We start from the raw sequence: 13,419 nt of genomic DNA, 5'->3' as shown, positions 1-13,419 counted from the left end.
TTTATATAATCATATTCTTTTTAAACTGTATAACCTATCCAGGGAGTCTTTGGACTAAAGAACAATTATGGATAAGAAATAAATTATGAATCTTCCTCCATGAAGAGTGATTTTTTTAAAAAAAAAAACCATACAAATATGGAAATCAGATGAGACATTCATTGGTGGAGATACTGCTGATGTCACAAAGCATCCAGTTCTGATATACTGTCTTGATACATCCGCCATGTCTCTTCCTCTAGATAACAATGATGCTGTGTTGCTGAAGTTGAAGGAAAGAACAAATTCTGTCAGTCATTGCAACATGTGAATATCACATCTGAGGTAATATTATGAGCCAAGTAGTATGTTATATTAAGTCTACCAATTTGAGACTGCATTAACTCAAAAAATCATTAGATACTAGTAAAAAGCTACAGAAAACTAACTCTGCTGCCTTCTAATAGTCATTCACATATTTGTATCCAGATATGGTAACCCTTTCACAAATATACAATAAGTCAGACTATATCACTATGTATATTCAATATGGAGACTGTTTTTTAAAATTATGAAGGTGTAGGCAGGAAAACACTAAAATTAGATCATTCAATTTTCTTAGGCCCTTTAAGATTAAAATAACTATGTTATACTGCTCAAACAAATGTATTAATTACCTGAATGACCACAGCCCAAAAAGAAATTAAAGATAAGGGGTAACTAAATAATAATTAAGAAAAAGGTGTATAAAGAATTGTATTTTATAGGCAACATATACATTGGAGGCTAAATATGGTATGAATCAAGCCCAACAAAAACGAATGCAGATTTTCATGCCTAATAAGCTGCTCTACAGAAAGTAATATAAGAAACTGATAAAAAATGGTAAAGATAGTAAATGAAGGACTTGCTCAATATTCCTCCAATATAGATAATAAGTTGTCTTATGTGTGCCATAAATGTAATTCAACACTGGACTACAAACAGAAGATGACAGCAATGAAGCCATCATTACCAGCATCAAATTTTGTACAGTTCTTATTAATATAACCAATACAATCTGTATCCATTACAATCCAATGCTGTGAAATCCAACAAAACAAGATATCTACTGCACTTAACATTTTTGCTTACTTAAAGTGACAATGCATAATTGAGGGTTCTCCATTCAACAAATGAAAGAAAGTGATAGCACTAGAAAGCTGGTTGAACAGACCCTTAGCATCTGTAATGAAAGCACAACAATATCAGAATAAGTCAGTCTATTCATTCTTCTCAAAGCCAGAAACCAGAGACTGTACACCCAGCCATGGAATCTTCTTTGCTGCCCCAGGGACCCATAGGGGAACATTCAAATGGAGAAAGGGTCCAATATTCTGCAAGAGGAGAACCAGCAATACACATTTCAGCACCCACGCAAGATTCAACACTTGCAACCTGTCAGTACATTGCTGGCCTCCTTGGGAGGATCACTGAACAACGTAAGTATTAGATGATTGTAATAATAATAATAATAAAGTTGGAAGGGACCTTGGAGTCATCGAGTCCAACCTCCTGCTCAGGCAGGAAACCCTACACCATTTTGGACAGATGGCTGTCCAGTCTCTTCTTAAAAACTTCCAGTGTTGGAGCATTCACCGCTTCTGGAGGCAGGTTGTTCCATTGGTTAATTGTTCTAACTGTCAGGAAGTTTCTCCTTAGTTCTAGGTTGCTTCTCTCCTTGATTAGTTTCCATCCGTTGCTTCCTGCCCTCAGGCGCTTTGGAGAATAGCTTGACTCCCTCTTCTTTGTGGCAGCCCCTGAGATATTGGAACACTGCTATCATGTCCCCCCTCATCCTTCTCTTCGTTAAACTAGACATACACAATTCCAAATTATCTTCCATGTTTACTGCTTCTTTATTGAGATATGCAAAGAGATATTGCAATTTGCTAAAAAAAATAAATCTAGAAAATGGGTGAATGGCTTATTAGGACAACAAAGGCCACAATGAGCCTTGCAAACTCCTTTGAAGGGCCTCAAAAATAAACAAAAAGGGAGACTTCTATACATGCCTTACACATGTATAATTTTAGACACATGAAATTCACAACACACATGGAAGAGATGGGCAGGAAGGATGGCTTTTCACTCCCAGTAATATCAGCACAAGGAAATCAATGGAAACAGATGAATTTAAAGCCACTTTATTCTCCTCAAAGACACATAAGTCTATTTTCCTGTTATTAATTGTATTGGAGACACAACCTAGCCCAGTTTATAGAAGATCACTGGAGGAGATGTTTAACTACATCCATTTCCATATTCCTGGTGAAAGCTACAGTATATTGGGGAAGTAGGCATTCAGAACAACATTCCACATATAGCAATGGCAATAACACTTAGACTTATATACTGCCCCATAGTGCTTTATACCACTTCTATGGACAGTTTTACAACGTAAGCATTATTTGCTTACAATAGGGTTTGCCTGCATTCTGCACTTTTAACTACTGCACCACCAGGACTCCTTCTAGTAATCTTATAGTCCTCGACTTACAACAGTTCATTTAGTGACCATTCAAAGTTACAACGGCACTGAAAAATGTTACCTTTGCAGCATCCCCATGGTCACACGATCAAAATCAGACGCTTGGCAATTGGTTCATATTTATGATGGTTGCAATGCCCCCTTTTGCAACCTTCTAACAATCAAAGTCAATGGGGAAGCCAGATTCACTTAACAACCAGGTTACTAACTTATCAACTGCAGTGATTCACTCAACAACTGAGACAAGAAAGGTAGTAAAATGAGGCAAAATTCACTTAACAAATGTCTTACTTAACAACAGAAATTTTGTGCTCCATTGTGGTCGTAAGTTGAGGACTATCTGTAGTTAGCAAAATTGTACTACAAAGGGCCTGTAGAAAACTGCATCTTTATGGCAATGGTACTGGAGAAGAGAGTCTCGAGGGGAATCATTCTTTATACCATCCTTCCCAATCCAATAAATGTAGTCCTGGGGGGGGGGGAAAGGAGCAAGTGTCTCACAGATACATTCACAGTTGGCCCCAGCAGACAGTTGCATTGCAGCCTGTACTTTTTTTACAGTGTCCACATTTATTTATTTAGAAAATTTGAATCACCACCTACTCACACATGGCGACTCAAGGTGGATTACATCAATAAAAAACACCCTATAAAAATAAAATAACAAGAGGAAAATTAAAATAATATAATAACCTCCACCCTAGCAGCAGCACACATTAAACTAGCCATTTGCTGGGCTCTGTCCCATTCTAGGTTCCTCATGCTTACTGGCAGAACCACTGACTGAACTGAAAGCACACAACATGTTAAAGAAGAAGTCGTTCTTGTATTGCACCCTCAACTGCCACCCTCCATGCTTTATCTGATACATCCATAAAGAGGGCATGAAATAGGGATATGAAATGAAATGCTGCTCTGTTCTACTAGGTCAGTTTTACTATCACTCTCCAGCCAACTGAATGATCTGAATTTATTATGCTCTATATTTCTTCTTGACAGAAGATGGCATCATGCGAGAACTACGGGCAATGCGCAGGGAAATGAGGCTAATGAAAGGTGAACAGCGCCGGACTAATGCCAGAGTGATCTCATTGGCACAGGAACTTGCAGCGTTCAAGGAATGTTGACAGTGGCAATAAAAGTTGACATCACTCCTTGTTCTCATCAGGACACTTTCTGCAGGTGTTTATGTTCATCCAGGAACTGTTGTCTGTTTCTACTGAAGTGTTCCCACATAGGCTACAATCCATCCACATGGCTCTTTCAAAAGTTACAAGAGTGTGCATCTTTGTGTGTGGATGAATTGGATGGATGGATGCTTAGATAGACAGATGAGAGTTTAACAGTAATGACCTGAATTTGGGGGTTTTATATGGCTGTTCTTCTATCAGGAAGAGAATGGCTATGTAAGTCCAAAGTTGTGCTTAAGATATTGGATAGTTTGACTATAAACCAGAAGGAGACCAATATTTAAAATGTTTTATATATATATAAAGTCAATCAGATAAAAATAAAGAGCTCTGGGATGTAAGATAAAAGGCTTTTTTATTAATTGTTGAGCTTTCGTTAACAACCTGTTAACATCATCAGAACAAAGGGCTAAATGAGAAGGGGGAGTATGTGCATAAATTTACATAACAGTTAAATAACTTAAACTTAAACAGTTAAACAGTTGAGGCATGACCACAAACCAGAAGCCAGACCACAGCTGCATCATTAGCCACTTTAAACCCCTCCAATCCATACATGAAGCAAACTGACACCCACAATGAAGATGAGGCACGACCACGAACGCGAAGCCAAACAATAGCTATGCAGCTCACCATCTCACATCCCCCTGCAACTCAGATTAATCTGAGCACAACAAAGCCCCCACCCAAACAGAACACTCCCCCAACCAATCAAGCACAGCCAACCCCCCATCCAATCAGAGCACAGCCAAGCTCCTAAGCAATCAGAATACACCTCCACCCAATCAGAACACAGCCAAGCTCTCATCCAATCAGTTCATACCCCCACTGGCAGTTAAAAGGAAGAAACAGCTACGATCACACATTGCTCCTAGAAGCATGAAGCCAAAAACACCAGCCTGAAGATGACGAATGAGACTTCGTCGAAACGTCGCCAAGACACTTCCAATTTGACACGGGAGAAAACCTGAATAACCAAAGACCTACATACAAACACCCGTGAAAACCTCAGAAAACATATATATATAATTTGCCATATTTAAATATTCTACCATACTTTCCTTAATTATTTTTTAAAGCACCAGCAAAATTACTTTACTTTATATTTGGCAAAATAGATGCATTCAAAATTATTTCATTCATTTCAGATCTTTGCACTCTTGATTTTCAATCCACATTTCTGCAGGTATATAGTCTTGAACAGGGCTTTTCAACCAGTGGTACAGGTACCACTTGTGGTACATTGGCACCTGGCAGGTGGTACGTGACCATTCTAGAAAAGTGGTAGCAGGAGAGGGGAATGAGCTGAACCAGTGGTAGCACCATACAAGCCTGAGCGAGAGACGGTTGGAGCTACAGGGCTATCAGGGCTCAGCGGAAGCGCAGGATCAGTGCCGCTTTCCAGCTGATCGGTGCTTTGAGGCTGTCAGGGCTCAGTGGAAGTGCCAGGATCAGCGCCAGGATCCAGCTGGAGCTCGGCGCTGATCCTGGTGCTTCTGCTGAGTCCAGAAGCGCCAATCAGCTGGAATGTTGCAGCATCTCCAGGGTCTTGTGATTTACATTCAGATGCTTGGCAACTGATTCATATTTAGGACGGTCACAGTGTCCCAGGGTCATGTGAAGTGACCAAAACCTGCTGCAACCACCCAGCAGCTGGGGGGAATAAAAACCAAACACTCCCCACTGCCAATTCCCAGCAGAAATGCTCACAACAATGAAAACCTTAGACAGGAGGAAGAGCGCCGCTGGGTGGGCAGGCAGGTGTCTTGCTTGGCTGTGCCTTGGGGGGCACTTTTTTCAGTGCCATTGTAACGTCAAACAGTCACTAAGCGAACTGTTGTAAGTCGAGGACTACCTGTACTTTATCACTTTCCCCCCCCCCTTTTTTTTGGGTCATCAAGTTTTTGTCACCTTGCTAGGCGACTGGTGGTACTCAGATGTTGCCATATCCTAAAAGTGGTACAATGGGTGAAAAGGTTGAAAAACCCTGGTCTTGAAGGCATTTTTTTAAAAAAAAAATTGATGGGGAAATGCACAACAAAAGATTAATGAACTGGAAAAAAAGAAGACCAAATACTTACAAGGTTTCTGCTTCCTGATCCCTTGTATGAATGCTATGTTGGAGCCCAATACATTAGTATTTTATCATAGATTCACTCATTCATTCATTCACTCACTCACTCGCTCATTCATTCATTCATCCATTAAATTATTTACTGCCATTCTTTCAGCTCCCCCTTTTTCAAACTCATAGTCTTATACAAAATAAAGATATTCAGGGGATGGGTTGGTGATGCATATAGTAGCAGATATTCAAAATCTGCTACATAGATGTAAAGAGTTTGGTGAAACTTGATGCTCAAATCTCTTAGTAGAATAGGAAATAAATGATCCAGCAGGATAGTTTTAAAATACCAGTAGCTAATTGTTGTAATTAATTTGTTGCATATATCTATTACTTTGAGCCTACTAAAGATATTCCAGATTATTACATAAATGTTTTGCACATTTTATTTAATTGTAGATCCCTTAATTACAACTGATCATTAAAATAAAATTTTAGATTTAATAACATAGATAAGTTTTACATCTGTTATTAGAATTCCTTCATTAAATCTGTTTCTTGTACTGAAAAGTACAGTCAGTTTATATATTGGAGTTTAATTTGGTGGATAAAGGATAACTCTTAATTTTTTCCATCATTTTTCTTTCCGCCCCACTTCAAAGTTATTATCAAATATTTTTGAAATATCTTCACATTTATTTGAATTGGTTGATAAATGTGAAATTGCTATATGTAATCATACTCCAATAAAAATAGTCATCCCATTTTTTTACATGGTAGTTAAATATACCTTTATTAAAGGACCCATTTAATAAAGCAAATGTAGAAAGAATTGAATAATTTTTTTCCTTATACATAGACATTCTGTGAATTTATTGATTGTTTGGAAAGCTTTTAAGCCATATATTCATGTTTGTGTTATTGCTTATGCTTCAAGAAAAATAAAAATCAAAAATTTCAAAAACAAATTTGAAAGGAAAATGTTAACAAACTTTCAAAAATTTGTGTACTTAAGATAACTCATGCAAAAATTATATAAACTGTTATGAGTGTTAAACAGAAACAACTCCCTTCATGCATTTGAAATAGAATATTATTGACTTTATTAAAGCATGGGAATAAGGTGAAAGGCGTGGTAAACTTATTAGCTGAATGAAAGTTATAATAATTTATTAGAATTTCCACAATTAGGCGTGCCTGAGATATATATAAGGATTTTGACCAAATAAATCAACCTTATTTTCATTTATTTTCTCAGTTACTTGATACAAAATAAAACTGAATCCAGAAAGTCCACACATCTTAAAATTGCCAAGTTTGAAAATATTGTAGCTCTACATTAGATTTTTTTTACTCATAATATCCTTAGATAAAGGCTAATAAACTCAAACAGTTGGGTCTATATGTAGAACTTCTTTTAATATCTCTCTGGGGAGCAAGTTCCTGGCAGGCCAGTAATATAATAGACTTGTTCTAAGGCAATTCAGAACAACTGTTGTATCTGCAGAAATTCTGATTAAGTATTTGTAGCTCTAGATATCTCTTCTGTAACTGGAAGATATAAGTATTGGATTCTTTTCAAAGATTTATTATGTTCATTAAAATGAACACAAAAAGCTTTGTTACGCTTGACATTAAAATTAAAAATGTTTTACAAATAGCTACTTAGTGCTCACAGATATTATATTAATATTTAATGGACAAGAAAAGTAAGGAGAAATATATTTCAAGCTTCTAGCTTTTGCTAACAGCCTCACACTGGGACAGTCTGGAACAGTTTACTTAAATATCTAATTTATTTTTATATATAATCCAACACAGACAATCTGTGGGTGCAAACTTATGTCATTTTAGTACAGCTTCTTAGAGGATTCCCTGGCTTCAATAAGGCAGGTTCAAGGAAAGATCCATCCTTGAGCAGCAGCTACTGACTTGGACTCCATTACAAAGTGGACATGTTACAGCTGTATTGAGGTAGGCTTTGAGTTTATAAAATCCAAGATGCACCCATGACTTCAATTCAGCCTCCCAAGCCTCTGACCCATATGCAATGGAAGAGACCATCCAAACTCCATTTTTGTTAACCTCCATCCCCCTTTGGGGGGGGGATGGAAAGTGTTAAATGATGCCCAAGACTGGCTTAAAGAGGAGGGGGGAGCGATGCTGCAGTTGTGAACTTGCTATGAGATTCTTAACTATTCTAATTTTCCACTGATCAACATCTCTGCATTTTATTTTTAACCTTCATAAGAGAGAAAAAGAGAATTGAAACAACCTTTTTGTCTCAGATGGAAATTATGAAGAAAATCACTAAAGAAGTGCTCCTATCAATACTTCCTATACTTTGAACCTTCCAGGGAGAAAGTAGAATTTCTATAAGAAGCAATGAGAGTGTCCTCTTTTTATAGAAGAACCACGCCAGTTTTAAGAATACTATTAGCCTGAGCCTTACAAGTAATTTACCCTAAATCCAATTATGTATAGTTTATCAGTTTTCCTTGTTGTGGGGGAAAATACCTACTTTAATAAGGAGCCAAAGCATTTTGAAGATAGATGCAACAAAATATCTTTTATTGACATGCACAATTACAGTGATCACTAAGCTTCCAGCCCTAAGAATGCAAAAGAACCTGGAACTAATATATATCATATTTCATATATAATATAGCATATATCTATTCCTCCCTCCAAAATGTATTACATAGGAATAATGTAAATCATACTACAACCTTCACAGTTGGGATTTAATATTTGATAACATTGTAAGATTATCTTACTATGGCTATCTCAGCAACTCTACATTCTTTTGTACTAATGAGATTTTAACCTGGCCCAATTACAGATACTTACACTACTGTTCCATCGATAGTGATATTCATTGCACCCATACACTGCTTTCTTTCACATAAAGAAGAGGTAAGGGTCTGGTTTCTATGATTTGTCTTCTCTCTCTCCAGGGTCAACAGGTAGCTTTGGTTTTCCTTCTTTGTAATTCAGTGCCTTTTCTCATGTTTACATCACGAACAAGTCGTCATACATGATAACCCTTCACAGCAGGAAGATTTTGTTTTTCATTCAAATGTTATTTACTTCTTTACAGAGTGAAAGTTGTTAGGAATTCTTCTTTGATGGTCACATATAAAGATGTATTCTTCAGCCACTAGATGGCAGGGCAGTTTTCATAGATTTAGTGATTTCATTTCAGATCTGGCTCCACTCACACTACCTAACAATTCAAACTACAATCAGATTTTTGTTGTATAGTTATAATGAAGTTAGAGGACTCATATTGGGTACCTTGTTTCTGTCTCAAAAGACATTACTCGTTATTTTGGAACTATCTGATAAAAATATGCACCTACTATATAAGGTCAAGTTGAGATTTTTAAACCATAGTTTGTTGAAGAAATCTAATCCTCATATATAACCTTGAGACATAATAGATACTTCACACATGATATTAGGTCAAAAGTGAGTGTTAGAAATAGAATGCTCCTGATGTCTTTCTACAGGCTGCATAGTATTATTTGTGTCTATGGGTTATGGATGAGTTCCAAGTAGACTATCCAAGATGTCTATGGAGATTCTCAGTCATCCAAGTCATACTGTTCCAAAGATGTCTCAGTCATCCAAGTCCAGTTGCCTTGTGAAAAAGCATCTTTGGGACTACTATCCAAGACCTTTTGTGATTTGTGGAGAATAAAGTTCCCTTATCTGGTAGAACTGTTTGATAGAATTTTATATATGTGGCATCACCTTCAAATATAACACCACCACATGTAGGACATTCTCCATTTAAGTGCAAAAATATCTACTTGCATTATGTTTGTATTAGATAATTATACATAGAATTATATATAGAATTGTAACTGTTTATTGATGTAACAACATATAATCTATATTATTTATTTATTTATTCCTGAATATATAACTTTTTAAAACATTTGTTATGTATTTTTTTGTTTGTATTTTTGTGTTTTGTTCATTTTTTCTTTTTCTGTTGTTATTTTACAATCAATTTAAAATAAATAAATAAACCATGTTTATGCCTGAAAAATTGGCCATTATTTCAAAAGCAAACAATCTGAGATCTGCATATAAATAAATAATGCTCTTCCTATAGTGAAAAATAAATATGGCATCTAACCCTTTAAAGGGTAGCCGATTAAACATTTCAGATATTAAAAGGAGGTATTAAACATTTGATGTTTAGTGTGGAACAACGTGGAGAGAAATTATAAGTTTCCAGCTCCAGCAATTAAGACTAGAAGATTAAAAGGCTTCATTTATTATGTGTTAAATTTAAAAAGCAGACAAAGCTCAAAATATAATTTTGGTTAATATTTAATCATTAGGACCATTAATGCAGTTTAAAATACTGAAAAATTTCATGCTCCAACAATTAAGAATAGGAGACTAAAAGAAGACTTCATGTATTATGTGTTAAATTTAAAAAGCAAGTCCAAGCTCCAAATATATTTTTTGTTAATATTTAATCATAGCGTATCGTGCATTTTAAAAATATTGAAAAATGCATGGGTTTATTTGCCCAATTGTTCAATTGGCTCTAAGCATCTAGCGTTAAGCTTTTTTTTTCAAAAACAGGTCAGCATCACCTGTATTATGCCATCTTGATTAGTTATGTAAATTAACTTCCAAATTCAGAGAATAAAAAAGGAAAATAATATACCCTCTGGGAATTTCATTTTAATATTCATAACATATTTTCACCTTAATCAAAAGATAAGTTGCTTCAGCTTGTTAAAAACTGAATCTTTGCAAGTCGAGAGCAGGATACCTGAAGGTTATTGGTCTTTTCAATCACCTCCAGAAATATTTCTGCTAGCGCCCCTCTTGAGCAAAAGTCACCGAAGAACAACCAAGAAGATAACCTTTTAAATGTCTACGCATCTGACAAAGATTGTGTCAATCTGGAAGGCAACAAAGATCAGCATTGCTGCTAATTGATGGGACATTCAGGAAAAAACGTACAGGTAATCCTCGACATAGAACAGTTCATTTAGTGACCACTCAAAGTTATAAAAGCACTGAAAAAAAGTGACTTACGACTGTTTTTCCACACTAATGCATCGTCTCCATGGTCCCATGATCAAAATTTGGACACTTGGCAACTGGTTCATATTGATGACCATTGCAGTGTCTTGGGATCAAGTGATCCCCTTTTACAACTTTCTGACAAGCAAAAGTCAATAGCCAGATTCATTTAACAACTGAACAACTGCAATAATTCACTTATCAGCTATGGCAAGAAAAGTCATAAAACTCGCTCCACAATGACTCACTTAGCAACATAAATTCTGGGCTCAATTGTGATTGTAAGTTGAGGACTATCTGTATTGCATTGTCCTCCTGTTAATTTCCAAAGGATCAGACTATAATTCAAGAGTATACGGATCGATAAAAATCAGTGTGTCCTCTACAACAAAATCACCACTAAGTGAAATAAATTACATCCAAAAGGTAGCTATTGTGGCATAAGGCCACATCATAGTTCCCAATACTGTTCTTTGAAAATATCTGAAAAAAAGTAGATGTAGCCGCCAATTTCTCCCTTTAAAAAGATGCCGAATACATATAAAAATATTTTAGCTGAATTAATTGTAATTTTAAATTGCAATTTAAATTCCAGAAAGCTTTTCTGCTGGAGTCCATGTACCAAATAGTTTGGGTCTTTTATTTTCTATTTCCCTACATCCCCAAACATTGAATTGAGTATTTTTTATACCTTTGCCCCTGTAGTAATGTTATACAACTAGGTTTGTTGTTAGTATTCAAGATTGTGTTCATATTTAAATTCAATGTAAACATCTGAAAAATATCTATAAGCATCCTTAGTGCAGAATGTCACCCAATGTCATCTGTTCAGACCATGTTCATCTTATGTATTGAAAGTTCTAAAACCATCAATTAATTTTATGAAAGTTGATCTAAAAAAATTAAAATATCTATAAATACTATCATAACATGTGCATACGGGACCTTTTATACTCTTTCCCGAATATGTCGAACAATTAATCTCATTGTTCTAAATTGCATTGTGAGAGAAAGGATGCATAGCAAAGATAATGCTTGCACTCCTCGTCTCCCCATTGCCTTTTAAGAGTCCTGACCTTCTTTTGTTTTGCATGTCATCCTTTTTTAAAAGAAGATCTCATTGAAGAAGAAATTGTGGTGGTGAAAGAAAGAAGAGTGGTGGCATCAAGAACAGCTTGGGAAGGGAAGCAGAATAATCTAAGGGAAGAGGAACAAAGAACTGAGAAGCAGAGAAGAACAGGAAAGGATTGCAGAAAACAGCTAAAGACAATGGGAGCTAAGGAGGAGGAGGAGGAGGAGGAGGAGGAGGAGGAGGAGGAGGAGGAGGAGGAGGAGGAGGAGGAGGAGGAGACTGGAACTTATAGGGGAACAGCTTTCCTTTCTCTCCCTGTCATTCATTTGAAGACAGCTGTAGAACTGACACTGTCAAAAACCCAGTTCAATTAATGTGGTATTTTGTTACCAAACATTCACTACGTAGTACCTCATAGATTGGAATATTATAGTGCAAATAAATATGACGAGGAGGGGAATATATGAAGACAGCAACAGATCCTGGCAACAGAGGTAGAAAAGAACCATAACCAATGTGCTAAACCTTAGAATCTTGGTATTTAAGGAACAATAATGTGCCATCTGCCCATGCACAGCCAGAGACAATTTGAACATCAAACATCAAATGTCTTCATGGTTAATAGTTAGGTATAGCAAATAAGATTTAGCCTTTTGATGCTGTGATCTTTCTTTCAGTACATTTTATATTTTCCGGGATCTAGCATATGATTTCTTTTCTCTTACTTTATAGAGGCAAAGAAATGTTCACATACATTTTACAAAGTGTGTAATGAGAATGGAAAATGAGGACCTTGGGCTGAGAATATCTATTGCGTACATTCTAAGGATGAGGTAATTATATAGCAAGAATCAGAATATGAGGGATGTTATGAAAGATCTTTCTTGAGACAGCCAGCTTGAAGCAATGTTAAGACATCAGGCTAGAGACTGGGAAACTGGGGTTCTATTCCCACTTTAGGCACAAAGACAGCTGGGTGACCTTCATTCAGTCACTCTCTCTCAATCCTGGGGTGCAGGCAATGGCAAACCATTTCTGAACTTTTGCAAAAAAAAAAAAAAAACCCTGCAGGGACTCGAAGCCATTTTTTATTATTATTATTTTGAAATCCTGGCTTAAGGGCTGATTTCCAGAACTGGACAAATTCCTAGAATCAGACAGTGAGGCTTGGCTTTACAAATGTGGCATAGCCACCCATGACCTAGCAAGGGAATCAGTGGTGAACCAGGCTGTGTGGACATAGTGTCAGAAAAAAGGATGTTCCTTTAGGAACCTTTAGTTCACAGGTGTCAAACTCGCGATGTCACATGACATGTGTCATGACGTGTCACGACTTTTTTCCCATCGCCAGCAATGGGGTGGGCGCAGTTTTAGTGCGACGCATCCGGCCTGTGGGTCGGCAGTTTGACATCCCTGCTTTAGTTGCCTGGTAAGCAAGCCCCTCCTCCCAAAAGTATCCATTTACAACAGGGGTCTTCAAACTTGGCCTTTTTATGATTTATGGACTTCAACTCCCAGAATTTTTCAG

At 36.6% G+C, this 13,419-nt stretch overlaps 1 long non-coding RNA gene across 1 annotated transcript; it reads left to right on the top strand.

Annotated features, from left to right (window-relative positions):
- Nucleotides 1-209: 209 nt before the first annotated feature.
- Nucleotides 210-3,660, top strand: LOC120305203. The gene is made up of 3 exons (XR_005555957.1): nt 210-324; nt 1,261-1,460; nt 3,509-3,660. It is a non-coding gene; the product is annotated as an uncharacterized LOC120305203 (long non-coding RNA).
- Nucleotides 3,661-13,419: the final 9,759 nt, after the last annotated feature.

The sequence above is a fragment of the Crotalus tigris genome, unplaced genomic scaffold, assembly GCF_016545835.1.
Source record: "Crotalus tigris isolate CLP2741 ecotype Arizona unplaced genomic scaffold, ASM1654583v1 scf7180000017546.9332058, whole genome shotgun sequence".
Classification (NCBI taxonomy): domain Eukaryota; kingdom Metazoa; phylum Chordata; class Lepidosauria; order Squamata; family Viperidae; genus Crotalus; species Crotalus tigris.
Note: the sequence above shows the minus strand (reverse complement) of the source record. Positions and strands in the feature narration are given on the sequence as shown.